The sequence below is a fragment of the Thunnus thynnus genome, chromosome 10 (assembly GCF_963924715.1).
Source record: "Thunnus thynnus chromosome 10, fThuThy2.1, whole genome shotgun sequence".
Classification (NCBI taxonomy): domain Eukaryota; kingdom Metazoa; phylum Chordata; class Actinopteri; order Scombriformes; family Scombridae; genus Thunnus; species Thunnus thynnus.
Window position 1 is genome coordinate 32,412,426 of NC_089526.1, and position 13,366 is coordinate 32,425,791.

At 39.3% G+C, this 13,366-nt stretch overlaps 1 protein-coding gene and 1 long non-coding RNA gene across 4 annotated transcripts in view; both read left to right on the forward strand.

Moving 5' to 3' along the window:
• Positions 1-13,366, forward strand: part of grik2 (glutamate receptor, ionotropic, kainate 2) — a 290,842-nt gene that overhangs the window by 39,658 nt on the left and 237,818 nt on the right. The window lies entirely within an intron of this gene.
• On the forward strand, positions 5,738-9,366 carry LOC137190621 (uncharacterized). The gene is made up of 2 exons (XR_010930260.1): positions 5,738-8,536; positions 8,731-9,366. It is a non-coding gene; the product is annotated as an uncharacterized lncRNA (long non-coding RNA).

The following is a 13,366-nucleotide window of genomic DNA, read 5'->3' on the forward strand; positions in this document are numbered from 1 at the left end:
GCCTTAAAAATAGAATTTAGAGCATGAGAAACAAAATTTCTCAACTGGAAAGTAGGATATTTCTGTTGCTGCTGCCACTGCTATTACTGTTATCCTTGATCACCACAAAATGAAAGTATTATGGCTGAAACAAACAAATATTTTCAAATTATGTGAAAAATATATGTGAATAATGTGATAAAGTAATTGATTCATCGTGTTTAGTTGATCTATAAAATATCAGAAAAAAGTCCAAAAGCTCACATGGACATATTCAAATTTCTTTTTTTTTTTCCAACACCCAAAGGTTTCTGACATGTTGATAGCCACAGCAGTCAGGCTATAAACCTTGTCACAGTGCAATAACTGCTGTTGTGGATGACATGGTTACCTCACTTGACAAAAAACAACATTGTGCTGCACTCTTTGAAGATCTGTCCAAGTCTTTTGATTCTGTTCATCACAGCATTTTGTTAAATAAGCCGCTTGCCATGGGTTCTGATGTTACTGCAAGTTCAAATCATATCTTCCTGGTAGAGTGCAGACTGTTGCTGGTGTCAAAATCCAGTCTACATATGATAAAGGTGCCCCACAAGTATCAATGTTAGGCCCCCTCTGTACATGAATAATATTTAATTTTCACCTCAGTACTGCAATGTCAATTTTTATCTTGTATCTTGTATGTCATCAACTCAACAACAAACCAGGACTTCTCCAGGTTATGGTTTGCTTTTGATGCTCTCCAGACCTTTCATATTAAATTAAAGCTTGTTCTAAACTCCAAAAAGACACATATATGCACTTTGATGTTTCTACTTCTATCCATGTCTCCAATGGAGATCTAAAGAAAAAGAGATTTTGATCTAAATTACAGTTCCTGAATAAATAAAGCTCAACTAACTAATTAACTCCAGAGCAGCTGTGTAAGCCATAGTGACACACATTTCCATGATTTTGTATGAAGTTTTGTAGCCAAAGTTCAACTAAATTGAACTTTCCCAAATGTTCTGACTTCCACAATGCACATGCAAAGGCATTCCACCATTTACATGAAGCAAAGTTACAACATACCTAAGGTTATCCTTGATCCTACTGACAGACAAAAATAATAGAGGGTGAGGCTACCAGGTTAGAAATGTAGTCCATAGTATTCTAGTTAACTGTTTTACAGGTTGAGTCATGCTTTACATATTGGTCTTCATTTTACGTTTTTCCTCACACCAACTATGTGTGCTTGCCAGGTTGGGAATGGAAGATGGGTAAGAGCCTTACCAGCAGGCTAAACATCTAAAGTTTGTCCTAAGACACAAGGTCATTGCAATCACAGCATGATTGTGCACAGCAAATGTCTTATTTTCCAATTAGATTTTGATATTTCCTGTGTAGAGTAGAAACTTTGGGTTCATGGTGGCAGTAGAGGGAAGGTATAGGTGTCACCAAATAGTTTGCAATCATCCTCTAGTGACCATAAATCTTCACAGTTTATTTCACAGAAATCTAGTCAGTAGCTGTCAAGATATCTTTCTTTAAACCAAAATGTTGGCCAATCAACTGATCACCCCACTCTAGAAGTAAAAACATATCAATTCATACTTGTGTTCAATCTGTTGAGCACCCAGTGAGTTTACAGACTAAGAACTATAATGTGAGTTGGTGGTGGTGGTGGTGGTGGTGGTGGTGGGGGGGGGGGGGGGGGGGGGGGGGGGGGGGGGGGGGTTGTAAAAGAGAGTGTTATAAAAAGAAAGTGCATATCCTCTCAGATTTGACTACAGGGCACAAAGTACTTCCTCATCTTGGCATAATGACATGAGGAGTCTGTGTGTGTCCATATGTTGGTGCTGGAAGCCTTGGATTCAGCAGGAAGTCTTATTAACATAGCATCGGCTGCAGGACATTTGCCTCACACTTGTTTAAAGGTAATGAAGAATCATCTGAGAGAGCACGCTCTGCGATCAGGCTGCCATCTGTTACCTGCTAACACCGCTCACCCTAACAATGAGGATAAAGCTGGAAACACTACACAGCCACACGGAGCTGTGTGTTCATATGTGAGCACGCATTTAACAAATAACCTATTATCTAGTTTTAAAAGCAGCTGACATTCTGTTCAATCCTCGCCTTTGGCCCTTCATTTTTGTCTTCCTGTGCCTCTTTCTCCCTTCTTCTTTTTTACAGTTTAGATTTCTGTTAGCAGATAGTGATCATTCATCGATTCATTTTAAGGTTACATTTGAGCAGTCCATAAAAAATATCACCTCTGAAGCAGGATCTTAGATCCTCATGGGACACTGAAACTTTCCAACTCAATCCCAGACTAATGAAATTCCTTTAGGGTGATAAATAAATAAATACATGGATAATTACATCAAGCAATCTTGGTGTTTTTGCTTATTGCTTTGCTTTCACACATTTACTAAGGAGCCAGTCTCCTCAGCAACAGCAGGTAGCAATATTTGCAGAAAAAGCTCTGATAAACCTACTATACACCACCTGCCAGGCACCAAATGGTAGACGAACATCGTGACTAGCTGGTGAAGAAAGTAGAACATCTAGCAGATGAAAAGCCAGATATTTTCCTCAAAAGATGAGAAAAACCGGAGTGAAAAATTTAGAGAATATTAAATCGCTCACAAGGTTGACAATGTTGCGCCGTGTCTGTTTACTGAGTGGACAATGTTGATGATATGTTAGCCACACTTTAAAACATGACTTTATGTCAGGGATGTTTGTTTTTGGGTTGTTTTGGAGTTCTACTCCCTAGAGGCCAAAGGTTGATCAATTCAGCATTAAAACTAAAAGGCTAACAAGACTTATAGGCTCAGGAGGCCTTATTTCACCCCATAATACAAAAGTGTTGGAAGGAATGAATAATTTACTGACTACTTGCTTTTCCTATAGGCTTATAAGTAGTTAGGCAAGAAAAAAAAGTTTATCCTGAGGGTGATGGTAGAGGAAAGGTCATGAGTTCATTAAACTCAAAGGGGTTTATCATCTAAAGATCCTGAAAATGATTTGGAAGCTGACTGCAGGGATTTGCTATCACTCAGCCACAAGAGCATTAGTGAGGTCCAACACTGATGTTGGGTGATAAGGTGGCTGGCAGTCAAAGGCTTTGGAAGGGGTTGAGGTCAGGTCTGTGCAGGCCGGTTAAGGTCTTCCACACCAAACTGGGAGATGAATTTCTTTTTGGCTTTGTGTACAGGGACATCGTCATGTTGAAACAGTAGAGGGCCTTTAACAAACTGCTGACACAAAGCTGAAAGCACACTATTGTGGAATATTTCATTGTATGCTGTAGCATTACAATTGTGGACAGGGGAGTCCATATGTTTTTTGCTCAAGTGTATCTTGTTATGGTACCAAAGTCTTGGTCAAAGGGAGCTGTAGGTCTGATGGCACCATTGGAGGCAAAGAGGTCACCAATATTAAAAAAAAAAAGATTCAGTCAAGATTCAGAATATCCATACTAAATTCCATGGGAATCTGGCCTACAAAAAAGGCAGAGCTGTGTTACTGCGCATGAAAACTGCCAAACAATGAGCGTTTATTCAGCCAACTGATTGTCATCTTTCATTTTCTGATCTGGTTGTCCTCTGGGTGGACAGAACCAGCCTGAAGCTGCACAGCACTGATCATCTCTCACTGATTTCCACTCTTGCCTCGCCGATGTTTGCTGATGAAAGAGCAAAGGGCCATCATTATTTTTCATTGCTGCTTCTTGATAATGCACCATGGACTGGGTTTGCTGCTCAAGCTGTTCTCTGAATATTTATTCATTGCTTGGGTACTACTGCACACAAAGAGAGCTCATCTGGAGTAGTTATGGATGGAATTTTGTTTAGCTTGAAGACAGGCTTTTCATATTGGAAATAAAGTAATATAATAATAATTTTCTTCAAAATTGCCAGTATTGTATCAAATATATTTTGTGAGTTATCATAATAATTAAAGGATGAAGGGAAAGCCAGAAATATTATTACAATGACTCAGCCTCTTGGGCTCTTACTGTGCTTTTACCAATGCTCTGTTTTTGTATTTGAGAGAAAGCATCCAATCTGTTGTGGAATACAACAGGAGTGTGAGATGAACAAACATGAAAAGAATTGTTTCTGACATGTTAATGACCACAAGATTTTGTGTGTGTTTGAGAAAAATCAATTCTGGCCACAACACAGGGGGAAGAAATTGGTTCCCCAGTGTTTGTTTTGTTTGTGATTGACATACCCCAAAGACAATAGGGGGAAATCGAGGCATGGTGGTAATTTTTTATGAGGGAATGGTTACTTGCTGGGTACTTTCAGATTTTGTTACTGTTTGCACTGTCTTCATCCTTGGTGCAGTGTTATGGTATATCCAATTAAACTTGCTGCAGACATGAGAGATGAGCAAAAATTAAATCAATACCCTATTGAGTGTAAATTCTACCCTGCTCTATTTTGGTCTTCTTTTCAAACATGGCTGCACACACACACACACACACACACACACACACACACACACACACACACAGCACAGACAAAGCAGTGGGAGCTGAGACTGTTAGTTAACAGGAGGCTGGTATAGGGGCAGTGAGGTGGTGAATATTGATGCCAGCAGTATTGATTGAGGACCTGTAGGGTTTGTCTTCTTTTATCCAGCGAACCCTCTGCCTGTCCAGCAGACTTTATGGAGCATCCTGTCTACGCCTGGATGCACATTATGAGAGGTGTGGAGGAGGCCTATTAAAACAGCTGAAGAAACACACAGTGTCTACTTCTATACACAGCACAGTTCAATCATGACAGGACACTGCGTAACACTGATGTTACAGCATATAATGAGCCACAACTGTATCATTCCTCATCACTAAGCTGAGACAGATCGAACTCTTTGTTCCCACAAGTAACCACTATGTAACCACAAAGTAGTGAAGTAATCACCCAGAAACCACTAATATATCTGCCTAGCAAACACTAGTAATCACTCAGCAATTACGTAACTCAGTTACCACAAAGTGACTATCTGGCAACCACAAGTCACCTCCAGGCAATCACCCAGTAATCACCAAGGAAGCCATAGCTCCCACTGAGTAATCACCAGATTAAGGTTCAGTAAATCTAGAAGGAGCTGAATTGTGTTTTTCTACATTATTTCAGTTCAAAAGTATTTTACTCCCTCACCTTTATGAGTATTAAGTATTCCTTTACTGTGTGTTCCCAGCCCAGTATCCCCAGGAATTACTTCATATTTGCAATTCTGCACCTCATGTCCAGTGCTATTGTTCAGTTCCAATGCATTGGATGCATTGTGTCCTCTCTATGGTGAAGTGGAAAGTAAGGCTGTGGAGTTCAGTACAGTGGATGGATGCATTGTGGGAGAGTTTTTTTTGGTTAACCATAACCATCATGATCTTTCCACAGCCTTAACCAGACTGCAGTTGTTCATATATGTAGAAAGCAAGAATTTTTAAAAAGTTGGCATCGGATATAAAAAAACAACAACAAACAAACAGCATTGAATGTAATCAGGTGTTTTGCAGAATCACGTGTTGTCTGGCAATAGGGTTGATAATCCAGTGATTTCTTCACCAAAGAGGTAATGTGATCCCCCCCAATCCTATCAAAATTTGTTTGTTTGTATCCAACATATTTATAAAGCTAATAAAATGCCATGATCATACCAACAATGACTACAAAACAGGTAAAAGCCAATGAGAGATTATCAAGCTTTGATAGAGGCAGGCCTGATACTGAATGCTTCTTGTTGATTAAAGATATAGTATACACTGTAATTGTGTCCAATTTGTGTCCCATTTCAAATCTACACATTTCCTCCCATCTCACCATCGCTTTTTTAAAAACTCCTGTGAACTGTGTTGAGTTGTAAATCCTGCTAAAATCTTTGGGATTTGAAGTTCCTCCTACAATCTTATATCTTTGAGCAATATGTTTCATTGCTTCACTTAGCCCACACGTTTCCTCTTAGGAATGTGCTCTTTTTAAAACTGGAATCTGGTCCAGTCAGTACAGTGTTGAGATAGAAATTAAAGACTGGATTGATACCTTAGAATGATTTAGTTCTGATATTATTTATTTTATTTCATCAACAGCTACGCATTGCAAAACATAAAATAAGGCAATAACATACATATGCACAACCTTGTATTAATGTTGGTGATGAGCCATGACACAAAAGTGTTACTTACATGTCAAGGTCTGGGTGGACTGGAAAGCAAAGGCAAAAAGACGTATTTGCAAACCATAGTTATATTTGCGCAAATGTCTTATTTCAAGCAAAGTTGTCAATAATACAAATAGGCTTAAATATTTGTTGGCAGAGTTATTACAGGAATGCTGTGTTATTGATAGTTTACAGGTAAGGGCTGGTACACAAAGATAACAGATGCGTTGCCTCTAATGTTAAATCTAATGTTCATCCAACAAACTAAACCATGCTCATGTTAAATTGAAAAAAAGCAATCAGGCACAACTGTTGATTATGTTTAAAATATTTACTGCTTTCTTTACTACTCAGTTGTATGGGAAGTTGTATCATACAGTAGTTTGAGATAAAATTCCATATGTCTCCTGATACAGTGCTGGTGTAATAACGACGCAGGAAAGAAATCAAAAACTAGATCGTAGCATTCGTTCATGCCAGTAAACTGAAAGCTTGATTTGTGAGAGTGACACAAAAGCTGATGTTTCTACTAAATGTTGGACACAGCACAGCAGTTTTTGGACATGTGTCTATAGTTTCAGGATTTAAGAACTGCTCCATTATGAGGTGATGTTGGCCCTGTGGGTTGGAAGTGCTGGATGTTTGAGGCCTTATATAACCACACCATTCAGCATTAAGTGGCACTTATTCAGATTAGTGCAGCGCTCGGCTGAATCACCTATTTTCACAACACACTGGTACCCACTGAGTGGAGAGCATCTGGGCTTTGCCAAACAGGCTTTACATTATGAACTGATTTGCAAATTAGATTATCTGTGATCTTAATGGCCATGAAACACCCTTTTAGCGTTTGTATATAAGTAGGAATGTAACGATACTTTGTGAGACAGTAAATTTGCGATACAAACGTGATGATTCAAAGCAGTGAGATGAAAAATTATTGCAATACTCTTTTTCAACAGCAGAATGCGCTATCTACTTTTGACTCCACATGTTTCACTCGCTTCAGTAGTTGTATCAAGGTGCAAAGACATGGTAGTTGCAAGTGAAGATTTCAAAAGTGAGGATGCACCACTCGGTTTCAAATCTAGCTTCCCTAAGTCAGAAAATTAAAAAGATGAGAAGATAACAGACGAGACAAAAATAGTGTGCAAATACTGCAAGAGAATGATGAACTACACAAATAGCACAACCAACATGATGCAGCATGTAAAATGGCACAATAGTGAGAAGCTCTGGTCACCACTGCCTGAGCAAAAAAAATTACTAAAATGCCAAACCACGCCGACAAGCGGATTTGCAACCCAGCCCGCCCAAACAAGTGCAAGAGCTAAAGAGATTACAAGGTGCATTGGTCTTTTCATTGCAAGAGTTATGAGGGCATTTTCTGTAGTTGACAATGAAGGATTTCACCTGTTGGTCAACACATTGGATCCCAAATACTGCATTCCATCACACCCGCACTTTAGTCAGTCTGTAATGCCAGTGCTTTACAAGGGAACAAAATCAAAGGTGGCCTCAGTGAAGCAGATAGCATATCAATTACTACAGAGGGCTGGAACTCCAGGGCTATCAAGAGTTATCTCACAATCACAGCCCATGTGATCACCAGCCAGTGAGAAATGGTGAGTTTTGTTCTTCACACTCACCATCTTACCGAAACACACGCTAGGGTCAACGTTGCTCAAGTGTTGAAATCGGCTGTTACGGAATGGGAGCTTGAAAGGGCTAATCACGGTATTGCTGTCATCACGGACAATGCAAGGAATGTGGATGTTGCAGTGAGAGGCCGGGCTAGCACCACACATCAAGTGTTTTGCCCACACGTTAAACTTGGCCACCCAACCGGGATTGAGCGTATCCCGCATCAGTCGTTTGCTGGGTCGAGTGAGACGAGTTGCAGCCTTCTTCCACCAAAGCTTCAAAGCCACCAGTGTATTCACATTTTAACAGAAACCGTTGGAGCTTCCATCGCGCAAGCTAATCATCGATGTCGCCACACGATGGAACAGCAGTCTGGATATGATCGAACGCTATCTGCAACAGAAAGCAGCTGTTGCAGCAGCTCTCCTAAGCACAGACGTCTGACAAAATGTCATGAAATCAATACTGTGGATGGCTCAGACATCAGTGATGCTGAGGACAAAACAAAAACAACTGTCTCTCATTGTGCCCTTAAAGCATATGAGAAGAGCATGGCATTCAATAAACACTCCCAACATGAAAAGAGCTATACTCAACAACCTTTCAGACAGATACACTGGGGAATACGACTACCTGCAGGAGTGCACTGCATTGGACCCCAGTTTCTGAACTCTGCCTCATCCAGAAGAAGATCAGCACCTAGGATGTGTTCCACAGGCTGGAGGAGAAAGCTGTGCAGTTGCAACACAATCAGGTATTTATTTTACTCTCTTTCTCTGAATATGTGCAGGAATTTTTTAATGACTTGGTTTATTATAGCCTATTTTTTTTCTAAATGTATTCTAGAGGTGTAGGTCTTGCAAGTGTTGCTTCCATGATAACAAGATGAGACCTCTGTCTCTGTTATACCTAGATTTACTCAGTCTTTTCTATCTCTGCTATTTACAGACTCATTTCACTGTGGAGGAAAAAGATATGGGGGCAGCAGGTACCAGTGGCATCATACCTGAAGCAGAACAGCCTGTTGACCAGACAGACACATTATATGGGGCTGAGCTAGAACAACCTCCTCCCATTAAGAAAGCACTGGAAGATCTCCTTGGAGGGACTTTCGTTGAACCAGCAGCAGCACAGTCTATCAGTGGGATTGAGGCAGAAATGGATAAGTACAGAAGTGAAACATCAGTTTCCCTCACAAACTGTCCGCTCAAGTGGCCACCTGTCTCCCTAGTGAAAGGGTTTTTTTGACAGCAGGGGACAAAATGTAGATATGCTGATATTCCTTAAGAAAACATGTAAATTCCAAGTTAGGAACACAGGCCAAACCTTAGTTTATTAATTTGAAGAGATTTTCTTTATTTGTGTGATTCATTTATTTATTTGATTTGGGATTTGTTTTAAAATTCAATTTAGTTTTTTTGTTATTTAAGAGAAAAAATATTTTCAGTTGGAAATATGCATTGTTTTGCATGGTTTATACCCTACCTCAGAAATAAAAAGGATGCTTTAATTTGATAAAGAAAAGATAATATATATATTTTGTAAATTGTAGATGAGAAATAAAGGAATCTTTTTCAGTCATAATTTGTCTTCAATCTCATTTCATCAAGAAAATCATGAGAAAATCATATTGTGAACCCAGTATCAAATTGTATCAAGTCGTGAGTTGAAATTACATCCCTATGAATAATTGTATTAAGAGTGAAGTTTTTGTGTGTGCCAATCAAGGATGTAATGATAATGTACATTTAACTGTTCAGTTTGAAAAGGCTTCTGGCAGCTCAAGTTCAAAAAGTCCATAAGAGAAGCATATTGAAATATTTTCACTTCTACGTGATGCAGGTCCGTAGAGTTAGAGTTTCACCCTCACAATATGCTGTTATTACATGTCTTGTTGTAGTTGTTAATTGTACAGTTTGCCTTTAATGGCTGGAGCAGCAAAAATAAAGTATAATAAAGTTATGATAAGCTATAGTTTTCTTTTAAAATGCAGTACCACAAATGACCACTAGATTTAGGCTTTTAAGAAATCACAAATGGCTACCATCACCTGTCAGTTCTCAGGAAATACAAATTAACTGATAACTTACTGATTTCCACACTGGACAAAAGCTTTGATGATATGGAAATGTGAGAGCTATTTATATCAGCTATTTATGTCAATCATCAGACATTAAGTTCACAGCTGATCTGATGAAATTCATACATCAGGCTTAATAGTTAGGATTTCATGCTACCGACACTATTTAAATGTTCATTCACTGGTATTGGAGGGCTGTGACAAGCAGCAGACATAATTTAAAAAACTGCATAGCACAGCGGCCTTCAGTTGCCAGTTCAGTTGCTTCTTCTCTGCCATCCTGACGATTATTCCATCAGTGTCCAAAGCCATAAGAATGTCTTTTTCTGTAGCCATAAGCATGAACACTTCAAGATGTATTGCTCTGTAATCTATTCGGTTCAGAGCTCCGCTGTTAACATTGTCAATGCATGAGCTAACGTTAGCAGTATCACCTGCTGGTGGTTGTCATGCGTCTTTCACTCGTCCTCAGCAGTGACCTCCTCTTCTTGCCCCTGCTCTCCACTGGAATTAGCCTGCTCGTCTGTCCAGACTCTTTCCTCCTCCTCTTTATTTGGTGGTGGACTGTTAATGTTAGCACTGCAACTAGGCATGCTAACGCGAACAGGATTTTGTGTGGCAGTGGCATTGGTATTTTTGAATAAATGTGTTAACTTAAAACATTTTTCAGCATCCAAGATTTTTTTTTCTTTTTTGCTCCACCTTTTCACTTTTTGGGACCTTTATCCATTTGTATAGGCTAGTTTTTTTGGTTCTCACTTCCCTCTTTCTGTCTTGATTTGATTATTTCCCACTTGACCTCTGGTATTACATGGATGGACCCATCCACTTGAGGGGGTGGGGGGGAGGACAAAGGGAGCACTTCCTGCACCTGCCTTACAGTATAGGTAGCCTATTGACAATTTTGACTGTGTAACCCCCAATCAGATAGGCTGTTCCAACATCAAGTGGGCTGCAGCTGGCAGGAGGTTTTTTTTCCCCTCAATTTTTTTTTCCCATATTGCCAGTGGCCTTGCAGCCCACTAGGTGGGCCAGCCAGATTGCCAGTCTGAGCCTGCTTGTTAGCCTGTGGATAGTCTTCCTGCAAGCAGCAGGCAGACATCCATCGCTGCTGCAGTTGATGGTCAATAGTTATACAACTTCTAGTACCTGTTAGTGTTACTAATTGTTTTGCATTTGGATTTAAATACTTCATCTTAGGTTAATTTCTTATTTCTGCTATGTTAAACCATACATAAAAGTTAGTTTTTTTTTGTTTGTTACCTGGAAAAATAATACACTAGTTTGATAAACATAATTAGTGCAGTAAATAAAATAAAACACTAAATTATTTTATAATTTATCAGCTTTATGTAGCCTATAACTGAGTATTTTGGAAGGATGATAAAGCATCCATTTTTTACTTCCACTTAGTGTCAACACATTTAGCATGTCCTGTGCTCATGTGGTCTGAAAGGTGTGCAATGCAAAAAAAAGAAATAAATAAGTAAAAAGTTCAGTAACCCTTGAACAACTGGCACAAGTAAACATGACTATCCCAGGTTGGGCCCAGATTTATTTCAGGTTAATAGTAGATTAAACTCTTACATGACAATTTGATCAGAGGTTGATTTCATTTCTAGTCTGACTAAATGTGTCCTCCACTCCTGTATCCCTTACCAACCTATAGCCTTGCATCAGTGACGGTGCTAAATTTACTCCATCCTCAATGCACCTATTGTGTGATTCATACTGCTGGGCTAAAACACCTCAATTTTTTAGAACTATTAACAGCTATCCTCCTGTAGTTGTCTGATCTCTAACTGCTACTGCTAAGTCTGGACTCAGAACACCACCACCACTTCAATCCTTGTATGGATCCTTCAAGCTGAGTGGTATTGCTGCATCGCTGTGAGTTGGTGACATAGTGAATAACTGTGGAATGCTAAAAGGCTCACAACTCGCCTGTCTTCATTTGCTGTATTAATCTGTATAAAAAAGCTGACATTGCCGGCTGGCTGGTGCAAAATGCCCACAGGAGTGATCCATCGTCTGTTTAATACGATGAATGAGGAAAGACAAATTGTGACTGGTTTGGTGTTCCATAAATAACAGCTCAAGTAAAAAGTCTACCACAGTAATGAGACGGAGCTGTTCGAGGTGGAGACTGGAAGGAAAGGAATCAGTGCTCTCACTGGAGGGCTTGGATTCAGCTGGAGACAAGTCAGGAAGCTGGATATTGTTCTCAGTTTTAAAGCTTTTAAAGGAACAGTGGCTTCACGCAACAAGTAACACTTTATTTCTTGTAAGGTACATTTTTTGTGAACTTATCAAATGGCCAAATGTACTGTATGTTTGAACGTTGTTTGAGCAGGACACTTCAAAACCATTTGGAATTTGCATTAATCTGCTGTTGTAACAGCCTCCACTCTTCTTCACTACCTTCTCCCATTCAGCCACCAGAGCATTAGTGAGGTCCAACACTGATGTTGGGTGATAAGTAGGGTTGGAGAGCATTTTATTCAATCTGAATCCAGTATTGAATGCGCTTATCAAAAGCGAATCCTATTGAATCCTTATGTTGTTTCTGTCAAGATCATCAATCTGTTGGTATTGTTGGAATGCAGAAACAGACAGTCCTTTCTTTGTTTTGGTTTCTTTTCCCTCACATACAATTTTTGTGGAGTACAGACACTGGCTAGCAGAGAAAACATCAATCAGACAACAGCCAAAAGTTTCGTTTTGGACTGTTGTTAGTTACTCACCCAATTAACATTAATTTGCTATATCTGCCACTGTTGATGTCTTTTTAAGCAGCAGAAGTAATGGCCAGTGCTGGCTAAAAATGAGAGGCCTCTTCAAGATACCTGGCCTAACTTAATGAATACAGGTGTTTTGCCAAACTTGAAATGAATCCAAAATAGAACCCACCTTCCACTTTGAAATCACCAATTAACAGTAAAATTGATATTTTTAAAATTACAATTACTGTTACATTTGCATTTTTAATTGGTACAAAATAAATCTTTAAATCACAATCTTAAGCCTTTAAATTGTTTTTATTTTGTTGTATTGTATTTGTTTAATATTTTCTATATATTTTGGGGAAATGTGTATTTTAAATGCCGTCTTTGACATTATCAGCATTGGAATTAATGTTACTGTATTGTAGCGTTCTATGTATTCCATTTCCATTATGCCTGTCCTATAAATTATGTGATCACCATGTGATTGCCGGAAAATAATGCACACTTTTTTGCCAACCTTGCCCATGAGTCAATGTCCTCACTGCCCAGTCAACTGCCTCCCAAGTAGTTTAAGCTGGCAGTGGTCAGAGGAGGTGTTACTTGCCAAACGTCTGCACTGAATTATAGCTCTAACCTTAGTGTTTGCTATTGCTCACAATGTAACCAAGAGTTTACACACACCATAATAGAGAGTAGTGGTCCTTCCTTAAGACCAACAGATTGACTGCATCCTGTTACTGTTGCACTGTTTCTGGTGTTGGACCAATGGATGGTTCAA